General features: G+C 40.8%; 1 non-coding gene across 1 annotated transcript; it reads left to right on the forward strand.

The window, feature by feature from the left end:
* The first annotated feature begins 10,156 nt into the window (after positions 1-10,156).
* On the forward strand, positions 10,157-10,263 carry LOC133633017 (U6 spliceosomal RNA). The gene has a single exon (XR_009821754.1). It is a non-coding gene; the product is annotated as a U6 spliceosomal RNA (small nuclear RNA).
* The last annotated feature ends 4,822 nt before the right edge of the window (positions 10,264-15,085 follow it).

Below are 15,085 nucleotides of genomic sequence, written 5' to 3' on the forward strand. Positions count from 1 at the left end.
GTCCCGGAAGAGCTAGTGCTGCAAGGGGTTCTGGGTATTTGTTCTGTTGTGTTTATGTTGTGTTACGGTGCGGATGTTCTCCTGTAATGTGTTTGTCATTCTTGTTTGGTGTGGGTTCACAGTGTGGCACATATTTGTAACAGTGTTAAAGTTGTTTATACGCCGCCCTCAGTGTGACCTGTATGGCTGTTGACCAAGTATGCATTTGCATTCACTTGTGTGTGTGTGAAAAGCCGTAGATATTATGTGACTGGGCCGGAACGCAAAGGCAGTGCCTTTAAGGTTTATAGGCGCTCTGTACTTCTCCCTACGTCCGTGTACCACTCCGTACAGCGGCGTTTTAAAAAGTCATACATTTTACTTTGTGAAACCGATACCGACAATTTCCGACACCACATTTTAAAGCATTTATAGGCCGATAATATCGGCAGTCCGATATTATCGGACATCTCTAATTACAACTGACACAATAATGCTATAAAACAAATATTATTAATATAACACTGACCAACGATTTATTTTCCAAGCCCTGAAAAACATTGGCAACTTTGTAATTCCATCACAAGGCACAGAGAAGGTTTGATTCCATAAATCTTTTTAATTTAGTTATTTTCTTATTTTCTGTTTTCTAAAATGTCTTTCAGCACTGTGTAGAATTCTATATAAATATAATGTAATATTATAGAATGATGAAGTATATATATATATATATATATATATATATATATATATATATATATATATATATATATATATATATATATATATATATATATATATATATATATATATATATATAATCAGTGACGTGCGGTGAGGTTCATGGCTGGTGAGGCACTGACTTCATCACAGTCAGATTTACAATTATATGAACCCTAAAGAGTATCTTATTCACCATTTGATTGGCAGCAGTTAACGGGTTGTGTTTAAAAGCTCATACCAGCATTCTTCCCTGCTTGGCACTCAGCATCAAGGGTTGGAATTGGGGGTTAAATCACCAAAAATTATTCCCGGGCGCGGCGCCGCTGCTGCCCACTGCTCCCCTCACCTCCCAGGGGGTGAACAAGGGGATGGGTCAAATGCAGAGGAAACATTTCATTACACCTAGTGTGTGTGTGACAATCATTGGTACTTTAACTTAACTTTAACTTTACACATACAAACTGTAGCACACAAGAAAGCACATTTAATTAAAAAAACTTTATTATGGTCTTACCTTTACTTATAAATGAAGTCCATGCGCCGCTGTTGTGCTGGATAATGCACCCCCGCCGTAGAATGCACCCCCTGACGGGAGTGTTATATCAACTAAAGCCCACACTTAAAGGCCTACTGAAATGAATTTTTTTTATTTAAACGGGGATAGCAGATCTATTCTATGTGTCATACTTGATCATTTTGCGATATTGCCATATTTTTGCTGAAAGGATTTAGTATAGAACAACGACGATAAAGATTGCAACTTTTGGTATCTGATAAAAAAAAGGCTTGCACCTACCGGAAGTAGCGTGACGTAGTCAGTTGAACATATACGCAAAGTTCCCTATTGTTTACAATGATGGCCGCATGAAGTGAGAGAGATTCGGACCGAGAAAGCGACAATTTCCCCATTAATTTGAGCGAGGATGAAAGATTTGTGGATGAGTAAAGTGCAAGTGAAGGACTAGTGGGGAGTTGAAGCTATTCAGATAGGGAAGATGCTGTGAGAGCCGGGGGTGACCTGATATTCAGCTGGGAATGACTACAACAGTAAATAAACACAAGACATATATATACTCTATTAGCCACAACACAACCAGGCTTATATTTAATATGCCACAAATTAATCCTGCATAATAACACCTGCGTGTTTGTTATGCTAGCTCCTAGCTCCTCTGCTAGCTCCTAGCTCCATAGAACACGCCAATACAATTCAAACACCTGATCAACACACACAATCACTCAGCCCAAAAGACCGTTCACCTAACCCAAGGTTCATAAAGCTTATATATTTTTAAAAAGTTACGTACTTGACGCGCACGTACGGTACGGTACGTGTTATGCTAGCTCCTAGCTCCTCTGCTAGCTCCTAGCTCCATAGAACACGCCAATACAATTCAAACACATGATCAACACACACAATCACTCAGCCCAAAAGACCGTTCACCTAACCCAAGGTTCATAAAGCTTATATATTTTAAAAAAGTTACGTACATACGCAAAAAAAAGCCAAAGCTGCATACTCACAGTAGCACGTCTGCGTCTTTGTCATCCAAATCAAAGTAATCCTGGTAAGAGTCTGTGTTGTCCCAGTTCTCTACAGGCGTCTGTGTATCCAAATCAAAAGTCCTCCTGGTTAGAGTCTCTGTTATCCGAGTTCTTCCATCTTGACTGCATCTTTCGGGAATGTAAACAAAGAAGCGCCGGCTGTGTACTGTTGTGGCTGACTACGTTCGAAAAATACGTCCATTTCGCACCGACAACTTTCTTCTTTGCTTGCTTGGCTTCCTTCTCCATAATGCAATGAACATGATTGAAACAGATTCACGAACACAGATGTCCAGAATACTGTGGAATTATGAAATGAAAACAGAGCTTTTTCGTATCGGCTTCAATGTGGAAGGCATACCCGTGTTCGCCGGGCTACGTCACACGCATACGTCATCCTCAAAGGCGTTTCGAACCGGAAGTTTAGCGGCAAATTTAAAATGTCACTTTATAAGTTAACCCGGCCGTATTGGCATGTGTTATAATGTTAAGATTTCATCATTGATATATAAACTATCAGACTGCGTGGTCGGTAGTAGTGGGTTTCAGTAGGCCTTTAAACTTTCCATGTGCAAGATTGAATCTATTTAAAAAAGTTATTTAATAAGAAGCCAAAAAGTGCAAAAACAATAATGTTCGTGTTGGAGGAGGTCTCGTTTCCACAGAGTTTGCACTTGAATGTCTCGGTTCGCTTGAGGTCGTCGATGTCCATAATACCACCTCGGCCAGCGGTCGGCAACCTTTATCACTCAAAGAGCCATTTTGACGAGTTTCACAAATTAAAGAAAACAATGGGAGCCACGAAACTCTTTTGAAATTTAAAATGAAATAACACTGCATACAAAGCTTTTATTGCTTTGTGCTATGTTTTAACCAGGGGTCTCAGACACGCGCCCCAGCCCGCATCTTAATATGACAACTGAATGTTAGTGCGGCCCGAGAATTTTACATGATAGCTTGACAGCGTCATACTTGCCAACCCTCCCAATTTTTCAGGGAGACACCCGAAATTTAGGGCATGATGACACTGACTTTAGCACCCTCTATAGCCTGCCCAAGCAGCGTCCTTATTTAGTCACATGTTGAATGCTACTTCTGCTTGCATATGTAGGAGACAGAAAGGCATACTTGGTCAACAGCCACACAGCTTACACTGACGGTAGCCGTATAAAACAACTTTAACACTGTTACGTTACAAATATGCGCCACACTGTGAACCCACACCAAAAAAGAATGACAAACACATTTCGGGAGAACATCCGCACCGTAACACAACATAAACACAACAAAACAAATACCCAGAATCCCATGCAGCCCTGACTATCCCGGTCTACACTATACACTCCCGCTACCACCAAACCCCGCCCACCTCAACCGACGCACGGAGGGGGGTGGGGAGGGGGGTTGATGTGTGGGGGGGGGTTTGGTGGTAGCGGGGGTGTATAGTGTAGACCGGGAGAGTTAGGGCTGAATGGGATTCTGGGTATTCGTTCTGTTGTGTTTATGTTGTGTTACGGTGCGGATGTTTTCCAGAAATGTGTTTGTCATTCTTTTTTGGTGTGGATTCACAGTGTGGCGCATATTTGTAACGTAACAGTGTTAAAGTTGTTTTATACGGCGACCGTCAGTGTAAGCTGTGTGGCTGTTGACCAAGTATGCCTTGCTGTCTCCCACGTGTGCAAGTAGGCGCTACATACAACATCTGGCCGGGCTGGCACGCTGGTTGTACAGGTTATAGAGTAGGGATGGGCGATACCACACTTTTAGGATTCGATACGATACCGATACTTTTTCTTGCATTTTCATCGATACCGATACCGATACCAATAATTTCTAATTGGCAATTTTTTGTCAGTCAAAAATATTATTACTATTGTTATTATTTAAGACAAATCACAAGACAAATACAGACCATTTATACCACATTTATTATGGTCAATATATAATAAAAGTAAAATTAAAATAAATAACATAAATATGAAAAATAAATTAAATATTATATATAATAATAACTATATATTATATATAATAATAATTAAATATTAGGGCTTTCCAATTAACAGTCAAATCCGAATTGCAAGAAGCTGCAGTTATTTTTTAAAGTTTGTGATATAATTAGCAATTAATGAAATATGAAATAGGCTAATGTTTTCGAAATGTAAGAAATCATGTTACAGATTAAAACCAAAATCACATTTAATCATATATTCAAGATTTTCTTGGAAAAAAATAAAACTGTAATGCAAAGATGAAGAATCTCCAAATTGTATCTCTTTCTTATCTTGTTTTAAATACTCAAGCAATTTTCAACTAACAGTAAATTACCCTGTGTGGAAATTATTTGAATTTAGGATAATCATTTAAACAAAAAAATTCAGTAAACATTACTAACAACACTGGATATGCCTGGCTGCATCGCTGTCGGCTGGCTGTGTGTGTGTTGCACGTTGACGACGCTCATTCGCTGTCTCCTGTCACGTGACTGGGCCAGCTCTATACTCTGCCAGGTACAGGGGTGTCCCAGCACATAGTAAGTTAAGTAAGTCATCAAAAACATCTGAAAGTGATGCTTGCACCCCCCACACGCCGTTTTTTGGTTTATATCGATACTTTTTTCAGAAAAGTGATGCCAAATGAGTAGCGTGTGAGTATCGATATATCGATACCACAGGATCGATACGCACATCCCTATTATAGAGGATATTAAATGCAGTGCCAACACGGCATGCCCTTAATTTAGTTGTTAGGGTGAAAATTGGAGAATATTTGCCCCGGGAGGCACTGAGATCCGTAAGTCTCCTGGGAAAATCGGAGAGGAGCTTTGTCTACGTCTGTCAGCTTTTGCCAAAGTTCGATAATATGCCTCTCCTGCCGAGGTTGCACAAACATTTGGCGCCGCAGCGCAACAAGGGCGGTGGCCAAGCGACAGACATGCTGGTATCCGCCGTTCCCGTCTGGACCCAACACATCCTGTGTCAAAAAACAGATCTTTATTACTCACGTTCGAAATCGTCAGGTAAGTCAGGAGAAAGACGACACTTACTTCTTCCTTTTCTTCTGCCGGCTTCTGTCGGGAGGGAAGGAATGGCGGTCACCTGGATACTGCTCGATTCCCACTGGCACGTCATCGTTACCCTCATCATCCTCGAGTTGGTCTTCGTCCTCCTGCTCGTCTTTCAGGTCAGCTGAGTCATCAGGCTGGTCCGGATCATCCACGGCGTGGGACTGCAGCACGGCGCCAGTCTGCGCATACAGGTACTGGATGCCAATAAGCTCTCCTGAACACAATTAGACATCAAATGAGACCGGAATGGATTTTCATGGCCGCCGCAGCAGCAAAGCTTCCACCCCCCGTCCACGTTACCTGTGTACTTGCTCGCCGGTTGTAATCGATTACTTATTTTTCGCCACCTTGGTTGCCTCCGCCGTACGCTCCAGGGTTAGCTCAGTGCAGAAGCCATGAAACACAAACAATGGGTGAAAATCCATGTTGTGTTTCCAAGGAAGCTATTGTCTGCCAAAACAAAGCATAAAGTCACATGCACGTTTATAAACACAGTTATTGTTGTTATTCTATCTAGTTAAATCTTTTTGCTTTATCCGGGGGAACAGCATTTAAAAGCCTACTGAAATGAAATTGTTTTATTTAAACGGGGATAGCAGATCCATTCTATGTGTCATACTTGATCATTTCGCGATATTGCCATATTTTTGCTGAAAGGATTTAGTAGAGAACGACGATAAAGATCGCAACTTTTGCTATCTGATAAAAAAAAGCCTTGCCCCTACTCACTCTACACCCACGACTTCACAGCCACCCACCCTGGCAATCACATCATAAAGTTTGCCGATGACAACGGTGGTGGGCTGCATCTCTGGGGTAGACGAGACGGCATACCGGGACGAGGTGGAGCAGCTGGCAGTGTTGAGCAGGGCGAACAACCTGTAGCTGAACCAGCTCAAGACCCAGGAAGTGATCTTGGACAGCAGGAGGAGAAAAACTACCATACAGCCCCTGTACATCGACGGGGGCTGTGTGGAAAGAGTCTCATACCTACGCTTCCTGGGAGTTCACCTGGAGGAGGACCTGTCCTGGAGGACCAACACCACGGCAATCGTCAAGAGGGCACAGCAGAGGCTCTACTTCTTGAGAGTACTCAGGAATCTCCACCTGAGACAGGATCTACTGGTGTCCTTCTACCGCTGTTCTGTGGAGAGCATCCTCACATACTGCATCTGCGTATGGTTCTGCAGCTGCACAGCAGCAGAGAGGAAAGCTCTCCAGAGGGTCGTCAAATCGGCCCAAAAAATCATCGGGTGCCCCCTCCCCTCCCTGGAAGAACTGTACAACTCCCGCTGCCTGAAGAAGGCAGCCAACATACTCAAGGACCCATCCCACCCCGGCAACAGCCATTGCGATCGGCTGCCTTCCGGCAGACGTTTCAGAACCATGCAAACCCGCACAAATAGACTCAAGAACAGTTTCTACCCCCGGGCCATAACTGCACTAAACGCAGCTGGAATGTAAAAAAAATAAAAAAATAATAAAAAAATAAAAACTCATGCCACCGGTCAATCACGATCCGGGACTGTGCAATCAGCAATTACACGCCAACTGGACAATAATTCTCATATTTATTTACATATTTTAATCCAAAATAAAATGCCTGCACAGCATAGGAGGTAGGAAATGCTGACTCCCACCCCCTCAGCACACTGGGAACCAGCATTACTCCTCTCTAGTCAGTTCACTAGTCACTTTATACTTTTTACTGTCTCGTTTTTTTTTACATTGCCTCTTAGAGTGGTCTTAGGCCATATTGCATATTGTGTATATTGTGTTGTTTTTGTATATTGTGTTTTCTTCTTTTTTTTAAAAAAAAATGCAAAGCACCTTAGGGAAGCAACCTAAATTTCGTTGGACCTGTACCTGTACATGCACAATGACAATAAAGATCATTCATTCATTCATTTAAGTAGCGTGACGACACCGGGGGAAGGAATGCTCATATTTTCCTATTGTTTACACCAGCAGCGAGAGAAATTCAGACAGAGAAAGCGACGATTACCCCATTAATTTGAGCGAGGATGACAGATTCGTGGATGAGGAACGTTAGAGTGAAGGACTAGATGCAGTGCAAGACTTATCTTTTTTCGCTCTGACCGTAACTTAGGTACAAGCTGGCTCATTGGATTCCACACTCTCTCCTTTTTCTATTGTGGATCACGGATTTATATTTTAAACCACCTCGGATACTATAATCCTCTTGAAAATGAGAGTCGAGAACGCGAAATGGACATTCACAGTGACTTTTATCTCCACGACAATAAATCGACGAAACACTTTAGCTACGGAGCTAATGTGATAGCATCGTGTTTAACTGCATATAGAAACAAAATTTAAAAAATCCCTGACTGGAAGGATAGACAGAAGATCAACAATACTATTAAACCATGGACATGTAAATACACGGTTAATGCTTTCCAGCCTGGTGAAGGTTAACAATGCTGTTGCTAACGACGCCATTATAAATAAATGATAAATGGGTTATACTTGTATAGCGCTTTTCTACCTTCAAGGTACTCAAAGCGCTTTGACAGTATTTCCACATTTACCCATTCACACACACATTCACACACTGATGGCGGGAGCTGCCATGCAAGGCGCTAACCAGCAGCCATCAGAGGCAAAGGGTTAAGTGTCTTGCCCAAGGACACAACGGACGTGACTAGGAAGGTAGAAGGTGGGAATTGAACCCCAGTAACCAGCAACACTCCGATTGCTGGCACAGCCACCCTACCAACTTCGCCACATTGAAGCTAACTTAGCAACCGGACCTCACAGCGCTATGCTAAAAACATTAGCTATCCACCTACGCCAGCCAGCCCTCATCTGCTCATCAACACCCGTGCTCACCTGCGTTCCAGCGATCGACGGTGCGATGAAGGACTTCACCCGATCACAGATGCGGTCGGCGAGACGGAGGAAGTTAAGGTGAATTCGCCGGCTAATGCGTCTGCTATCCATCTCTGTCCTCCTGGCTGTGTTGCTGTAGTCCGCCGCTAATACACTGATCCCACCTACAACTTTCTTCTTTGCAGTCTTCATTGTTCATTAAAAAAATTGCAAAAGATTCACCAACACAGATGTCCAGAATACTGTGGAATTTTGAAATGAAAACAGAGCTTTTTTGTATTGTATTCAATGGGGTACCAATACTTCCGCATCAACTGATTCCGTCACGCGCATACGTCATCATATCTAGACGTTTTCAACCGGAAGTGTGGCGGGAAATTTAAAATTGCAATTTATAAGTTAACCCGGCCGTATTGGCATGTGTTGCAATGTTAAGATTTCATCGTTGATATATAAACTATCAGACTGCGTGGTCGGTAGTAGTGGCTTTCAGTAGGCCTTTAATGTGTTTTTGACTAAGCATGTCAATTATATGCATTGTAAATGTATGGTTGTACTTCTAGTAGTTTACATGTAAACAATGATATACAAATATTCCCAGTGGCAGAAGAATCACAACAGTAGTAGTAGTAGTAGTACTTGTATTTGTAGTAGTAGTACTTGTATTGTAGTAGTACTTGTATTTGTAGTAGTACTTGTATTTGTAGTAGTAGTATAGTAGTAGTACTTGTATTTGTAGTAGTAGTAGCAGTATTTGTAGTAGTAGTACTTGTATTTGTAGTAGTTGTATTTGTAGTAGTAGTAGTGGTAGTAGTAGTAGTAGTAGTACTTGTGGTAGTGTAGTAGTAGTAGTACTTGTATTTGTAGTAGTAGTACTTGTGGTAGTGTAGTAGTAGTAGTACTTGTATTTGTAGTAGTACTTGTATTTGTAGTAGTAGTAGTACTTGTGGTAGTGTAGTACCAGCAACAACAGGAGTAGAGGGGGAAAAAAAAGTTTGATGGGGATGATGGCAGCCATTTTAGCTTAGGATTCCTTTTGTTCTCCAAACAAACAAAGTCGTACACTGTTCCCTGTGCCGATTTAATCACAAATAAGACATGTCTGTTACATTTAACACATGTTTTTTTCGTTTCACACACACAATTAAACGTGTTTTTTTCGTTCGTTGTTTAAACGTGTTGAATTGAAGACAACACTCACAGCAAGCTGCTTGATGTCTCCTCATGCTAAAAGTTACACCACAACAGTAACGTTACAAAGTAAAACCATACAGTACTTGCACACACACGATCAAAACAATGTTTTATTTGCGTTGATTGTTTAAATGTGTCGAAGAATACAACCCCACTTCTCCTCCTCGTGTTAAACGTGTTAAAACGCACACCACAACGTTAACGCTATTCATGAAAAAAAGCCCAAAACTTTGACACACTAAACGTAAACATTTTTAAGTAATAACTTACCGTCGTTGTTGTCTGAATTTGACTTCGTCTTTGACAGCTGCTGGAATCTGAAGAAATCGAATATTGTTTTTTTTTTTTGTACAGGCGCGATACAGGACAGTCGCGTGCCGGTTAAGGACCCCCGGCAACTTTGTGATTTTATTGGACGCAGCCCCGGAAGTAAATGGGGGGGGGGTGTTGGGGGGGGGGGGGTTGTAGGGGGAAGAAAATTGGCGTGACAACACCACCTTTATGGGGCGGACTCAAGAGGGGCTGGACCAATCACAGCTCTGTTATGTTAATTTGAAGCTTTGTCCAACGGCTCAGTGAGAGCGAATCAGACGGCTCTAATTTAGAACTTGGAACAGAGTTAGCATTGCTGGTCGTGATTCCACAAAAACAAAAACATGATCTGAAATATGAAGTTAAAGAACAATGAACAATAAATTATTTATTTCTATGGTGAAAATGTCGTAACACTGCCACCGTGTTTGTAACGTACATTAAAAAAACAGTATTATTATACTTATTGTGCCACTCTCCTAAAATGTGTTGCTTAGGTAACACATATACTAAAATTGGAACGATACAGAGAAGATTAGCATGGCCCCTGTAGCAAGGATGACATGCAAATTCATGAAGCGTTTCCATATTTTTTTCTATTAGAATATAGATTTTCTTTACACTAATTCTGAGATAAAAAAAAAAATCCAGTGTACGAGACACTGACATTACAGTGCATGAGACACCAAACTTGCCAACCCTCCCGAATTTTCCGGGAGACTCCCGAATTTCATCGCCTCTCCCGAAAATCTCCCGGGACAACCATTCTCCCGAATTTCTCCCGATTTCCAGCCGGACTTAAGGCACGCCCCCTCCAGGTCGTGCGGACCTGAGTGAGGACAGCCTGTCGTCACATCCCCTTTTTTTCTCATATAAACAGCGTGCCGGCCCAGTCACGTTATAACATCTACGACTTTTGGAGAGTGCACAACTGCACACACCACAAGAAGGAGACGAAGAAGAGACGAAGAAAAGACAGTCATGGCGACGATGAGTGACAGTCAGAGAATAGAACGAGGATGGACAATTCAACCCTAAACTCACTCCTTTCCTGCAAATGAAATTTCACAGATGCTGCCTGTAATAGAGTGATCTAAGTTGTTTGTTGCCATCTCCTGGTGAATGTTGGGTATAGTGTTCTGTGGTTACTTTTTGGTTGGCCAACGGTTTACGTTGTATTGCGCACCCTGACGACAAGTGTGGGAGTCGGTTCTGAAGTATGAAGTAAAGAGACCTAACTTCATCACCTCGCCTGGTTATTGACTCCATCCAACCCAGTATATTACCCTGCCCATACCTATGCTCCTTCAAAGGCTGTGCTACTGGCTGCAAAGCATTGCACTTTCAAATACAACAAGGAGTGTTATGTGTGTATATGTGTAAATAAATGAACACTGAAATTCAAGTATTTATTTTATTTATATGTATATATATATAATAAAATACATTATATATATATATATATATATATATATATATATATATATATATATATATATATATATATATATATATATATATATATATGTATGTATATACTGTATATATATATGTATATACTGTATATATACTGTATATATATATGTATATACTGTAAATATATATATATATATATATATATATATATATATATATATATATATATATATATATATATATATATATATATATATATATATATATATATATATATATATATATATATATATAACAAATACCTGAATTTAACTTAATTCTAAATATACTTCTCCCCCTTAACCCCACCCCCGGCCCCGCCCACCCCGACACTGCCCACCTAATCCCCCCGCCCCCACCAATCTCCCGAATTCGGAGGTTTCAAGGTTGGCAAGTATGGTTTTAGCTGATATAAAGACTTTCAGGTGTTTATATATATTTATGTTTAAGTATTTGGCAGAGACTTTTATCCAAAGCGACATACATAAAAAATACATATAAAACAATCACTGTAAACATGATCATTTAAGGGAAGAATGTAATACAAAATATCAATACAAAGTGTCAAGACAGTCAATTTAAGGGGACCCCGACTTAAACAAGTTAAAAAACTTATTCGGGTGTTACCATTTAGTGGTCAATTGTACGGTATAAGTATTATACTATGCAATCTAATAATAAAAGTTTCAATCAGTCAATCAATCAATCAATCAAACAGAATAAACTCTCTGCTGCTGCAGCAACAGAGATACAGTCTATAGGTCCCTAAGATATATAGATATCTAATGTATTCATACATTGTTTATGTAGGATATACGCATGTATATATAACCTAATCATATTGTTTCTTGAATTTGAAAATAGCTGACCGTTTTTTTTCCCCCTTCTCTGGGATTATATTCCCAGTTTTGATCTCGGACGTCTGGTCATTTATAGCATATAAGAATATTCTATTACTGTTAAGCAAACTGTGAATAGTAAAACACGCTAAAACATGTGTCCTTTATCATAGCTACACGTATGACAAAAAACCGCTTGAAATTCAGTGGTATTCAGTGAGGTAAGATGAATTAAATGAGCTGACAGTTAATTGCTCCTGCCAAATGAATTGCACTGAGTGGAGCGGATCACCACTCCAAGATGGCGGCCCTGCGTCTCGTCAGCGCCAGTAGGCAGTAGGGCTCGATGCTGCGTACCCTTATAAGATCTCTATGCCGACGGCGGCCAGTGCCGTAAAACAAGTCGACGGAAGTGACGTACATTCGCGCATGCGTGAACCGCTTTTGCTGGAGCCATTTTCAGCATTACAGTGCTTGGGCCAAAATGCCCAAGATACGAAGACAAGTAGAACGAAAATGTTCCGTCATTGGTTGCGTGAACCAACACAGGTCGCTATACACAACACTTTCTGCCTCGTCGGAAAAGGTAACAAGAGCCTGGCTAACTTTTGTGTTTCGTGGCAATGTGCCTTTAATTGTGAAGAAGTATCTCTTCGTGTGTGCGAACCACTTCGAAGATTGCTGCTTCTCCAACCTGGGCCAGTATCAGGACGGGTTCTCAGGAAAACTCATTTTAATGCCCGGGTCGGTGCCGACTATTTATGGCAGTGGAGGAGACGATGACACGGTAAGTAATGGCAGGAAGTTAGAAATGTTAGCTCGATTTAAAGTAAGCAGACTTACCGACCTCTAGCAATATAAATAATGTTGTTCATAAACACTACTTTTAATTGCAGGGCAGTCTATGCAAAATATTTGGTATGTTATATCAAAAGTTATTATTTTAGCTACATAACTCCGAGCGTAGCATGTAGCTTTGGTTTATTGTTTACAAACTTTGGTCGAAGAAGCATTGGAGTTGGTAACGAGCAGTGTTGCCACAGTTACCTTGAACCGGTGTTTTCCAACCACTGTGCCGCGGCACACGAGTGTGCCGTGAGATACAGTCTCCTGTGCCGTGGGAGATAATGTAATTTCACCTAATTGGGGGGTAAAGTTCGACTCAGATTTTAAATTCGAAAAACAAATCAGCAGCGTTGTACAAAAAAGCTTGTATCAATTACGCCAAATAGCGAAAGTGAAACCGCTTTTATCAGGACATAATCTTGAGAAATTAATCCATGCCTTTATCTCGACTCGTTTAGACTACTGCAATGCCCTGTATATAGGCATTAGCCAGGCCTCCCTCGCCCACCTGCAGCTCGTGCAGAACTCTGCTGAGACCCGCAGACGTAAGCACATCACCCCTATATTAGCGTCCCTTCACTGGCTCCCTGTGCGTTACCAAATCAATTTTAAACTCCTTCTATTTGTTTTTAAATGTCTAAACAACCTCGCGCCAACATATCTCTTCGACCTCCTTCAGCCTTACTGCCCCACCCGATCCCTAAGATCAGCCGATCAGCTGCTACTGACGGTCCCGGACACAAGGCTGAAGCTTAGAGGTGACAGAGCTTTCGCTGCTGCTGCTCCCAAGCTCTGGAACGACCTACCTCTGAGTGTTAGACAAGCCTCCTCTCTTCCTGTTTTTAAATCTCTCTTAAAAACATACTTTTATTCCATGGCTTTTAACACTGAGTGATACCCATCCTGCAATGGCGCCCCATAATACACCTGCTGTGAACCTGTTTTTATGTTTTTTATATTGTATTTATTTATTTTTTATCGTGTTCTGGTTGTGTTGGGTTTGCTCGGTTCTCGTATTATTTTTAACCTGCCCATTGTACAGCACTTTGGCTACCCCTGTGGTAAATTTTAAATGTGCTTTATAAATAAAGTTGATTTGATTTGATTTGATTAATTGGGTTAAAAATATTTTTTGCAAACCAGTAATTATAATCCGCAAATGTGCTGTTGTTGAGTGTCTGTGCTGTCTAGAGCTCGGCAGAGTAATCGTGTAATACTCGTCCATATCAGTAGGTGGCAGTAGGTAGCTAATTGCTTTGTAGATGTCGGGAACATGGTTTGTCGTGATCACAATATGCGGGAGGTAGCGTGCAGGTAAAAAGGTATCTAACACTTAAACCAAAAATAAACAAAAGGCAAGTCCCGCTAAGAAAAGGCATTGAAGCAAAATTAAACTAAAACTGAACTGGCTGCAAAGTAAACCAAAACAATGCTGGACGACAGCAAAGACTTACAGCGTGTGGAGCAGACGGCGTCCACAAAGTACATCCATGCATGACATGACAATCAACAATGTCCCCACAAAGAAGGATAGCGTTCGCACAACTTAAATAGTCTTTATTGTGAAAACAAAGCAGGTGCGGGTAATAGCATTCAAGGAAGACGTGAAACTGCTACAGAAAAATACCAACAAAAGAGGAAAAGACACCAACATAGGAGCGCAAGACAAGAACTAAAACACTACACACAGGAAAATACCAAAAAACTCAAAATAAGTTGCGGCGTGATGTGACAAGTCGTGACAGTACACCTACCGTATTTTTCGGACTATAAGTCGCAGTTTTTTTCATAGTTTGGCCGGGGGTGCGACTTATACTCAGGAGCGACTTATGTGTGAAATTATTAACACATTACTGTAAAATATCAAACAATATTATTTATCTCATTCACGTAAGAGACTAGAAGTATAAGATTTCATGGGATTTAGCGATTAGGAGTGACAGATTGTTTGGTAAACGTATAGCATGTTCTATATGTTATAGTTATTTGAATGACTCTTACCATAATATGTTACGTTAACATACCAGGCACGTTCTCAGTTGGTTATTTATGCCTCATATAACGTACACTTATTCAGCCTGTTGTTCACTATTCTTTATTTATTTTAAACTGCCTTTCAAATGTCTATTCTTGGTGTTGGGTTTTATCAAATAAATTTCCCCAAAAAATGCGACTTATACTCCGGTGCGACTTACGTATATATGTGTTTTTCCTTCTTTATTATGCATTTTCGGCCGGTGCGACTTATACTCCAGAGCGACTTATACTCCGAAAA

The sequence above is a fragment of the Entelurus aequoreus genome, linkage group LG17 (genome assembly GCF_033978785.1).
Source record: "Entelurus aequoreus isolate RoL-2023_Sb linkage group LG17, RoL_Eaeq_v1.1, whole genome shotgun sequence".
Classification (NCBI taxonomy): Eukaryota; Metazoa; Chordata; class Actinopteri; order Syngnathiformes; family Syngnathidae; genus Entelurus; species Entelurus aequoreus.